Below are 11,285 nucleotides of genomic sequence, written 5' to 3'. Positions count from 1 at the left end.
CACATCACAGCTGAGGCCTAGACCATGTAGGTTACTAATAATTGATTTCAAGGGGAGTTAAGAGCCTAAATATTTTTGAGGAGCTGGTCCAGAGGGAACAAGGGTATGTCTACATTGCTCAGGTGAGCCAACCCGAATTAGCTAACACGGGTTAAAATAGCAGCAAAGACACAGAAACTCACCTTCTAGTGTTGGTCAGCAGCTCCAATTCAAACCTCCAGGGGGTTTGTCTACACTGCAGCTGAGCGAGATCGGTTCCAACCTAGGTAGACAGACTTGCACTGGCTCGGATCCTGGGTCCACGCTTGAGTGTCTTGCCCATTGCAGGGATGGGCAGTAAGCCGTCCGCAGGCCGGACGTAGTTCACCAGGGTTAGATCCTGGCAGGCTGCTAGATGCTTTATTTACCTACATGTCCGCAGCTACAGACACCAGCAGCTCTTGCTGACCCTGGATCTCGGTTCCCAGCCAATAGAGCTTGGGAAGCAGCGAGGGCTGGGACAGTGCTTCCCGCAGCCCCCATTGGTCCGGAATGGCAATCCACGGCCAATGGGAGCTGCGGCGGCCTGATCTGCAGACACGCAGGTAAATGAAAGGTCTGGGGACCCACCAGGGGCTAGCCCTGGCAAACCGCATCACTCCCCCTTGCTCCACCGATGCAGTAACCACACGGAGCTATTTAGTGCACAAACTCAAGCTGAGTTAGTGTGAGTCTGTTTTTCAATGCTGGGCGTTGCACCTATCCCAGCCCGGACGTAGACATACCCCACTCGACCTGGGGTTGAACTCAGCAGCTAGCCTGAGCTACAAGCCGAGCGCCTGTGTCATTACTGCCCTTTTAACCAGAGTTAAGATCACATCGTTTCATGCAGACTAGACCTATCTGAAGTGACTCGCACAGTGCCAGACAGGATGTGGGTGGATGTGGGTGGATGTGGGCAATGAACCTGGTTTGAACAGGGGTGTTGTGAGGGTAAATGCACCATTGAATGCAAGGCGGTCTGATCTTTCGGTAATAGGTTTATATGAGTGACTAGTGTCTCTTTTTGATAGACATGGTTGCACTCTCATGTATGCTGGTTCCACAGTGCTAGAACTCCACTGATTGTAGTGCAGTCACCTCTACTTTTCACTGGTATAATTAGGGGGAGAAACAAACCCATAGTCTTTTGAGCCATTCTTCCTCCGTTGCAGCATCCTTAATTCCTGTCCTTTCCCCTGTCTCCAGCAGGAACATACGAAGGGCCCCAATGGATCAGACCAAAGGTCCATCTAACCCAGTGTCCTGTCTTCCGACAGTGGCCAATGCCAGATACCCCCAGAGGGAATGAACAGAACAGGTGGAATCATCAAGTGATTCCCTCCCCTGTCACCCATTCCCAGCTTTTGACAAACAGAGACTAGGGTCACCATTTCTACCTATTCTGACTAATAGCCATTGATCAACCTATGCTCCATGAATGTACTTAGCTCTTTTTTAAACTCTGTTAAATTCCTGACCTTCACAACATCCTCTTGCAAGGAGTTCCACAGATTAACTGTGTGTTGCATGAAGAAATTCTTCCTTTTGTTTGTTTTAAACCTGCTACCTATTAGTTTTATTTGGTGACCCCCCCAAGTTCTCATGTTATGGGAACAAGTAAATCACTTTTCCTTATTCACTTTCTCCACACCAGTCATGATTTTATAGACCTCTATCATACCCCCCATAGACTCCTCGTTGCTAAGCTGAACCGCCCCTGATTTCTGTCAGAGAGCTTAAAAGGCAACCCGAGTGTGTCCCAGCCTATTAGCTGGAAAAGAACTCTCAATTATGCCTGGCAGCCTGCAACAGAAGGGTAATTGTAGCTACAGTCTCCTCCATGAAAGAAATCATTGTGCTGTATAAACAGACCATAAAAATCTCCAGCAATTCTGATGTTCAAACAGTTAAAACAGCCATTAAAGACACCAGCAAAACAAGACCCTGGGCACGTTTTTTTCCAAAGGACATGCCAGCAGCAACTGTGTTCCCGAATTTACTTTCCCACAGTGAAATCCACAAAGGCCTTTTTGGAAACAATTACATTATGTTACAGGATAGGTAGTGAGTGATAGAGCTACCTAGTGTCACCACAGTTGACATAAGAGACATACAGAAAATCCCTTTCATCGTGTTTAGTTTTCATCCGTGGCCAAATAATTTCAGCAGATATTAGTGCTGCAATACCCGCTAGAATCATCCAACACAAGGAAAGTCATAAATAAGTTAATTTACATTAGAATAATGTCAAGAGGACCATTGTACTAAGTGCCATGCAGATCTATAGCAACAGGCACCAGAAGATTTTAAACTCTAAACTGAGAAGCCAGATCATGAGAAGCCGCGAGTGTAGACATAGCCATAATGACCATAGGAAAGTCATTTATTTTGGCTTTTGTTTCATCATCTATACAAATTGGGTAATATATATATATAATAAAATAGAAACCATATTTTCCATTAGTTAGTAGCATTTACTTGTCACTGACAGAGGGATTGTAGAAAAATGAGGTAATTTCTTCCCATACTCCTGTGTGAGCTAATGACTTGATTTTCCTTTGCTTCGGTTCCCATGTCAATTGCATGTGGTTAATAATCCTTCCTTTCTCCCATCCAATGTCTGTCTTGTCTATTTAGATGATAAATTCTTCAAGCCAGAGACTCACTGCATGTTTGTACAGCACCTTACACAATGGGGGTCTTGCTCTCCAGCATAGTTTCTAGGTATTACCATTTTACAAATAATAAATTAAACAAACCAAAATATTTGCAAAGAGAATCCCATGTCTGGGAGAAATCAAGGGTCTTGGGCTTAGATTTTTAATTGCACCTAAGCATTGTTTCACTCCGCGCTGCAAGTAGAGATGTTAAGTATCAGTAATTAACTAATCGAGTAGTCGATGGAATTTTCATCGATTACTTGATTCGTTGATAAGGGCCGGGGAGGGGTGCACTCCGACTGTGGCTCTGCACTGTAAAGGTTTACTATATTTAAAGTGAAGCATCTCAGCAGGGTTAGCTCCTGGGGGCGGCTCTGCCTCTCCTCCCTTCCCCCCCGCACCGTGGAGATGGTGCTGGAGGGAACCAGCTTCCCCACCCCCTTTGCCGCCTATGATACAGAGGCGGGGGGGGGAGGGAAGCAACCCCCAAACCCATGCCCTGACTGCTTAACACTCCGTCCCCCCAACAGAGGCTGGCAGCAGGGCACGGCCATAGCTAGCAGCTCGGCCGGTGGCTGGGGGGCTGTCTGGAGCTGAAACGGAGGCAGCAACAGGGAAGGGTGGTAGGCTTGGGGGCCGCTGGCAGGAGACTTCCCCTGGTCCATCAAATTCCATAATTTGGAACCAGTCAGGTCCCGAGGGTGCTGAACCAGGGAGGTCCACCCAGCATAAATGAATATAGACACTTGAGTTGCAGGTTAACAAACCCTAACTCAAGTGCTACTGAAAAAAAAGACAGGGCTATGCAGCTTTCAAATTTCAGAACAAAGGGGGGAAAGGAGGGAGAGGGAGGTTAATGTCTCATCCCCCCTCTGTTCTGAAATTTGATTTGTCCTTTTTATATGTGTTCACCTTTTTTGAAAGTATCCCTTTGGTATATATGGTCAGGCCAATTTTCTTCCACAATTTGATCTGAGGAAGTGGGTCTGGCCCACGAAAGCTCATCACCTAATAAACCATCTTGTTAGTCTTTACAGTGCTGCATCGTCCTGGCTTTTGTTTCAGCTACACCAGACTAACACGGCTACATCTCTATTACTATTCAAGTGCTACTGACGTACACGTCAGTGTGGACGTACTCTAATTGACTTAGGGTATGTCTACACTGCTGACTTACGGTTTGTTCCACGAGGAGTAACGATAGTTCAAATTAGAGAGCCTAATTCGAACTACCTACTCCGTGCTGCGTGTAGCCGCGGGCACGGAGTCCGCACTAAGGGGGATTTAAAAATGGCGGCGCCCGGCAAGATGCAAATGAAGCCCGGGATATTTAAATCCCTGGCTTCATTTGCAACTTCGAATGCCTACATTAGCCACCCTAGTTCAAACTACGGTGGCAGTGTAGACATACCCTTAGCTACTTGAGTCCCACTTTCAAAAGTGACTTCGGTGCTTCAGGGTCTAAATGCTGTTTACTTTCACTGGGTGCAACCCAGTAACAGAAAGCTGCCAACCAAATGTGGAGATCAGGACCTATCACCATGGGACTTTCTTTCTTCCAGTGTCTGTGAGTGGGTCCCAGGCTACTTGGATAAGAGTTGAACAGTCTCTTGGGAGCTGAATGACTCTTCCAAGTGTTTGCCATCATTGCAGAAATTACCTAGCGGGCCCGGCCAAGAAGGGAAGGATGTGGTTGAAATCATCTGAAGCAAATTATCTGTGTAAGACCATAAAGAGGAAGGAATGTGTGTTGCTTTTATTCCGGCTTTGGATTCAGCTGGGGGATTAGACCTCTCGGGTTAGGTGCAAAGAGTCTCTTTTATTGTATTTGAAAACTGTCTTTTGTTCCTTGCTCCTTTTCCTGCCCCTAAGTGACCTGAGCTGTGTTTTTTGGAGATGGTGCGGCTCATGTCTGTAGCATGTGTACATGGTAAATGCTTCAGCGGGGCTGGGAGTGGGGGATCTTGATGCAAAAACAAGAACATAATTGAAAGGGAAGACTCCTGTGGGTATTGTTAAGAGGGTGTAGAACTGACTGAACAAGAACGTAAACTATATCAGCAGGTTCCAAGCCTACCATGTGATGACTAGAGCAGGATAGATGACTTCTCAGGGGTCAGGAGGGACTGGGTGATGAATATGAAGAGGGAAAGGGAGCCAGAGGGGCTGAGGGAAGTTTATGGTTATGATCAGTGTTCTCTGTACGGTGTATGGGCTTGTGCAGCAGATCAGGAGAGATTCCAATGCTGCCCAGCTGATTAGCACAGGGCTCAAAGCTAGATTGTTGTTTCTGTTGGTGGTGCACATTTGTACATGATGCAGCGCACATAAAAAATTATTCTCCGCATGGCTGGAAAGAATCCATACATGGATGGAAGAGATTAGAGGGAACATGGCTTATGATCCTCCAAGGACTTTCCTGCAAGGTCTTTGCATGCTTGTGCTCTCGGGGGAGACAGAACTGCCACCTACCGGCATCTGAGAGGTGTATGCCCCAAAGAGGGAAGGGGAATATTTATCTAACAGAACCAAAGGAGGGCAATGAAGAAGCCAGGGAAAATGTAGGGGGAGTCGCAGAACAGACCTGAGACTGACCAGGCAGTGGTTCAGTCTTTCTACAGGAGAAGGGGAACCATGTGGCGACCTGAAAGCATTGCCGCTCGTGCTGTGGGGAACAACTCTGTCTGGCCTTGGTGGTGGGGAGAGATGGACTGAATGTTCTCATACTAGCTCCTCTCTTCTAATTTGCCTCTGTAGCTCTGGGTCCGGCACTCTCTGGTCTGGCAACATCTGTGGTCCGGCATGATTTTAGTGAACTGGATGTCCACTTAGCATGGGTGGGACCAAGTTTCCTGCTGTCTCATAGTTTGTTTACAGCACCCAGTCCTGGCGCTCAGTGTTCTTAGCTCTATTTTGCCCCTTAATTTCTTCTAAGTAGGTTCCCAGATGTCCGGTATTAACCCGGACAGTCCGGTATTTTTGCCTTTCCCCCTATGGGTTGACAATAGATGCCCCTTCTCCTCTTCAAAATGTCTTTGGTGGTGTCTAGTTCGTGACATCCCGGATCCCTTGTTCCCTAAGGAATAGTACACCCCAGTTTTACCTTAGCCCGGTGTTCTGAACCCGTGGTACGAGTACCCTCAGGGGTACTGGAGAGAAGTCTGGGGGGGTTTGTTGACACAACTGAAATTTGGAGAAAACTGAACATTTGTTTTAAGTTTTACAGCACTTTATTATTTTTGTACTTTTTACACCCAAAAATGTCACCGCCCACTCGGCTATGAGTAAGTTGTTTAAACAAATGGGTGGCAATGGTAGAAAAAAAATGTGTGTCTGAAAACTGTAGGTACTGAGGGTACTTATCATTTTTTTTTAAAAGGGGTACTTTATAAAAAAAAAAAAAGGTTGAGAAACACTGCCTTAGGCCACTGCTCCTGGATCACATGCAGCAGACGAGTCCAAGTATGGTAAAACAAAAGGGAATTTAATTTAGAAAGAACAGAGATTCACAAGTGTAGGTGGCAGAAGCGAAGGGTTGTGTAATAAAGGTGTTTACCTGGCAGTTCAGTGTTTTGCTGCATTTGCTGGCCCTCAACGAGCCGGGTGCCCAACAAGCCAGACCCCCAACGAGCCGGGTTCCCAACGAGCCTGACCCCCAACGAGCCGGGTGCCCAACAAGCCAGACCCCCAACGAGCCGGGTGCCCAACAAGCCAGACCCCCAACGAGTCGGATTCCCAACGAGCCTGACCCCCAATGAGCCGGGTCCCCAACAAGCCAGGCTCCCAACGAGCCGGGTCCCCAATGAGCCAGACCCCCAACAAGCTGGGATCTCAACGAGCTAGACCCCCAACAAGCCAGACCCCCAACAAGCTGGGTTCCCAACGAGCCAGGCCCCCAATGAGCCGGGTCCCCAACGAGCCAGACCCCCCAACAAGCCGGGTCCCCAATGAGCCAGGCCCCCAACGAGCTGTGTCCCCAATGAGCCAGACCCCCAACAAGCTGGGTCCCCAATGAGCCAGGTCCCCAACGAGCCAGACCCCCAACGAGCCAGGTCCCCAATGAGCCAGACCCCCAACAAGCTGGGTCTCCAACGAGCCGGGTCCCCAATGAGCCAGACCCCCAACAAGCTGGACCCCCAACGAGCCAGGCCCCCAACGAGCTGGACCCCCAACGAGCCGGGTCCCAGCCTTTGACCAAGCCCCTGACTCCTCAGTGAATGAACAGAGTGTGTGTCTTTCTCCTCCGTTATGTATTGAATCAGCCTTTTGTCTTGTTTCACCGACAGAGAATCCCACTCCCTTCTAGTCGTTCCCACTGCCAAACAGCTTTGATATTTATGGCTCCTCTCTGATGGGTTCCCACTGTTCTGGATGGGTGCCACGGTGGACAGTTGAGCAAGACGTTACATAATCAGCTGGCGGAGCAGGGGTCACCAATCCCCCCTCCCCAACTTCCCCACTTGAATGGGCCAGCGATGAGAGAGATGATGCCCCTGTTGACTCATTTTTCATTTCAAGGCTCCTCCAGGGCATAATCTGGAGCAGTGTTACATTAGTCCTCAGATAACATTCCTGCACACATCGCGCAGTGATTCCGAGCGTGGGTAAGTTAGCCCTCCGTGACGAAGTGGGGACTGTGTTCACGTGTTGTGGTGCGTGTGGTTTCTACTGTCCTGTACTGCTGTGTAGTAACTTCTGTGCGTGTGTGTGTAAGTGTGCCTCAGTTTCCCTGGGCACTGCACTACTGTCTAGATGGGGATGGGAATTTGGGGGGTGATTCACTGAGGGGGGCTGCCCCAGGCCAGCACGGTACACAGTGGCCAAGGCTCTCTTGTAACCTGAGCCTCGGGGAGGGGTGTCACCAGATAACACCTTTTGCCCTGGGCAAAGGAGGAGGCGGGGCAGCCTGCCCGGTGGGGACCGGTTGCTGAGATGGTGAGCTAGTCTTGGCTGTCTTAGGATACAGGGAGGGGGCCCAGGGCCCTGGCTCTGGGCCTCCCTCTGCCCAAGATGGATCGTACTGACTGGTCCCGTTTCCTGTGCTGTTCTACGCTGCATCCCTGTGAACCAATAAACTTCTGTTCTACCTGCTGGCTGAGACTCACGTCTGGCTGCGGATGGGGGGGCCAGGCCCAGTGTCTCGCCACCCTCCATGACACCCTCACATGCTACCCCCTTTATGGCTGAAAGCCATGCATTCCATGCAGTGAGTTCGTCAGGCCTGAGACAGGAGTTGCATGTCAAGAACATTAGACCCTTTGGCCGGTTGGCACCCAGGGGCCTCTGTGGCTTAGCAGCGTGTGTGAGCTCAGTTGGGCTCACCAGTAAGCAGATGTCCATATAATAAAAGCTACCACTGCTGGTCCAATACATGCCAAATGGATAAACTTCCACTGTGCCATAACTGCTCAGTGGGTAAAGAGAGGACTGCTGTCACGAGGACTGCCAAGCTATGGCCTTTCATAAAGGAAATACATCAGAAACTCTTCCAGAGGGAAGGGGTGTCATCCTCTATTCTTCACTCTCAGCCCAATCCTAGATAGCCTTCTCTTTTGCCCTCTCGCTTTTTGGTGTCTCTTGTTCCCTGGAGTCCGCAGTGGGGAGGATCTCATGTCTTATCTTTCGTTATGCTGTCGCTGGAATGCAGTCTTGCCTTTCTGAGGCAGAAGCTTGGGAAATTGCTCCTCCCGGCAATGGATTTTGGAAGAGAAGTAGCCAGGATGTCTGTCTTTGCTGTTTCAACTCAGATAGGAAAAGGAGACACGTAAGAGTTGCAGCTGTGTTTGAAAAGTCCCCGGTGCTAAAGAGGCAAGGAAAGGAATGAGTAGTTTCTGCACTCCCCTTTATGCAGCAGATTCTAGCGATTACTTGTGCACGAAGCCCTGCAGACATATGACTTCATGGAAGAGAATGAGACCAATTCTCTAAACAAGAAGTCTCTGAATTAACGGGTTCTTTTGTTCCCATGTGTTTTCTGGCTAAAGTCCCCCTGTTGCCCATGTGCTGCTCCAGTTGATAAATCCCCATCTTATGGAGAAATGTTTATCTGATTAAGAAAAAGGTTATTGTCTGGGCAGACTTGGAGCTGGTATGTAACAGTTTTATAAACACGATATAGTATGTGGCCAGGTAAGAGAGGGGGAGTTATTCTATGCTAAGTTGTTAGATTCTCCCATATGAAGTGGGCTGTGCCCACAAACGCTCATGATCCCATCTCCATGTGTTGTTAGTCTATAAAGTGCTACCAGACCATTTGTTGTTTTTTTAGATTGAAAGGTTTATTGTGTATCTATACTGTTCAAATTCACTGGGATTCTGTGCAGGAGAGTGGCAGAAAGACTTCCCAGACAAAAGCAGCCAAATGCATGCTGAAAAAACAATGGGGCAAGCTCATCTGCAAACGTTGTTTTGCCAGCGCTAGGAGTTCTGGCATGAAAAGTGCTATAAACAGTGGAAAAAGTGACTAGGTTCCTGTGAGGGGTGGGGAGGGCGGGATTGAGTTGCCAGGAGCTGAGTTCTGTCAGGAAGACAAGCTGATATGGAGAGCGGAGGTTCTGTGGAAGAGGTAATCCAAGTTAGTTCTCCGAAGGGCTCCGTGTGGAGGATGATTAACCAGCCAAGCCTCTAGCCTGTTTTATTGTTGCTGCGATCGCTTTTCTCTGAAATGCGTTGGTTGGGAATGAATGATACTTGGTTTTGGTCACGGATTACTACTGTTGTTGTCTCGGAGGGAACAGAATAGACAAATCTGGACCTGAATCAGACCTGCAGCTGAGACAATCACAGCTAGTACCACCCAAGAGACAAGTCAAGCCTGTGATCTAGCAATGTTGTGCTCAGAGGGTACGTCTACACAACAGTGTTATGTCGGAACAACTACACAACTCATGAGGATTCAAAATGATTTTGAAATAACGGGTGGCCTATTTCGGCATTTGTAAACCTCATTCCATGAAGAATAGCGCATCTTCCGAAATAGTAGTGTAGACGGGGTGGGCCGTGCGTATTGGCTGACTTGGCCATCGCCTAGGGCGCCGCGTTAAATGGGGCGCCCAATGATGATGTCACACCATTGAGGGCTGTGGAGGTGGGGGCACCGATTGTGCATTCCCCCTGGGGTGCCAGCTGCCGGCAGTCTGCCTCGGGCCTCCCCTGAGTGTAGACACTCCACTGCTGCGATTTCAAAACATCTCCACCCAGGGCCATTCAAAGTAATTACTCCCCAGTACTTCCTGGGGCTCTAAATCGAGGTAGCACGTCCACATTAGGACAGCCTGCCTTGGACTCATTTATAGACTTCCCTGAAGTGTAGACACGCTATTTAGAAATAAGCTATTTCAGAGTATTCCATGCATTGTGCATGTAGCCAGAGAGACCAGGAAAGGTCAGAGGTGACCATGACATTGTCCCCTTCACTAATCCTTCCCTCTCCTCCACTTCTTCTGAATGTTGCTCTAATTGCTTACCTGGATGGGATGCTCTCCCATTGCAAAAGTGATCCCTGTTTCGCTGACCCCATCTGCGTTTCAGCATCGGATAAAGCAGGCAAGGTCACCTGGGGAGGAGGACAGGTGCCGTGTGATCTGTGGAGGGGACCCTACTCACTCACTTTCCAGATTCCACCAGTAGCAAGGGAGGAGGTGCTAAACAGAGAGGAGGAGATTCCTTTCTTAGTATAGTAACATAAGAACAACATAAGAGCGGCCATACTGGGTCAGACCAACGGTCTATCCAGCCCAGTATCCTGTCTGCCAACAGTGGCCAACACGAGATGCCCCAAAGGGATGGAACTCAACAGGTAAGCCTCACATGATCCTGTCACCCACCTCCAGAGAAATAGAGGCTAGGAACACCATTCCTACCCATCCTAGCTAATAGCCATTGATGGACCTAAGCTCCATGAACCTATCTCGCTCTTTTTTGAACACTGTTAATGTCCTAGCCTTCACCACATCCTCTGGCAAGGAGTTCCACAGATGAGTGAAGAAAAACTTCCTTTCATTTGTTTTAAACCTGCTGCCTATTAATTTCATGTAGCCACCTATTCAAATTCATGGGGGTTTTCTAGTTTAAATTTCTTCTTGGGCAGGGCTACTTGTGTGTCAGTCAAGAAACTACAGTGACATCTTCTCTGTAAACATCACACTGCAGAGTGACAGCAACTCTCAAAAACTTGCTTGTCCTGTAGATGGAAAAGCCCTGTTAGAACAGTCTAGTCTATGGGCTACTGTAAGATCCTCACCCATGACTGCTATATCTAGTACAGGTTTAAATGATTCTAACTATTTTGCCGGTTAGTTCCCTAGCTTTTTATTAAGGCACAGGATTCTTGCCAGCAAGTTAAGGAAGTATGGATTGGATAAGAGGACTGTAAGGTGGATAGAAAGCTGGCTAGATTGTCAGGCCCAATGGGTAATGATCAACGGTTTCTAGCGGAGTGCCCCAAGGTTCGGTTCTAGGGCTGGTTTTGTTCAACATCTTTATGAATGACCTGGATGAAGGGATGATTGCATCCTCAGCAAGTTTGCAGATGACACTATGCTAAGGGGAGAGATAGATACATTGGAGGGGAGGGATAGGGTCCAGAGTGACCTAGACAAATTG

The sequence above is a fragment of the Pelodiscus sinensis genome, chromosome 25 (genome assembly GCF_052426305.1).
Source record: "Pelodiscus sinensis isolate ZL-2025 chromosome 25, ASM5242630v1, whole genome shotgun sequence".
NCBI classification, from domain to species: domain Eukaryota; kingdom Metazoa; phylum Chordata; order Testudines; family Trionychidae; genus Pelodiscus; species Pelodiscus sinensis.
The sequence above is the reverse complement of the archived record's forward strand: the minus strand, read 5'-3'. Positions refer to the sequence as shown.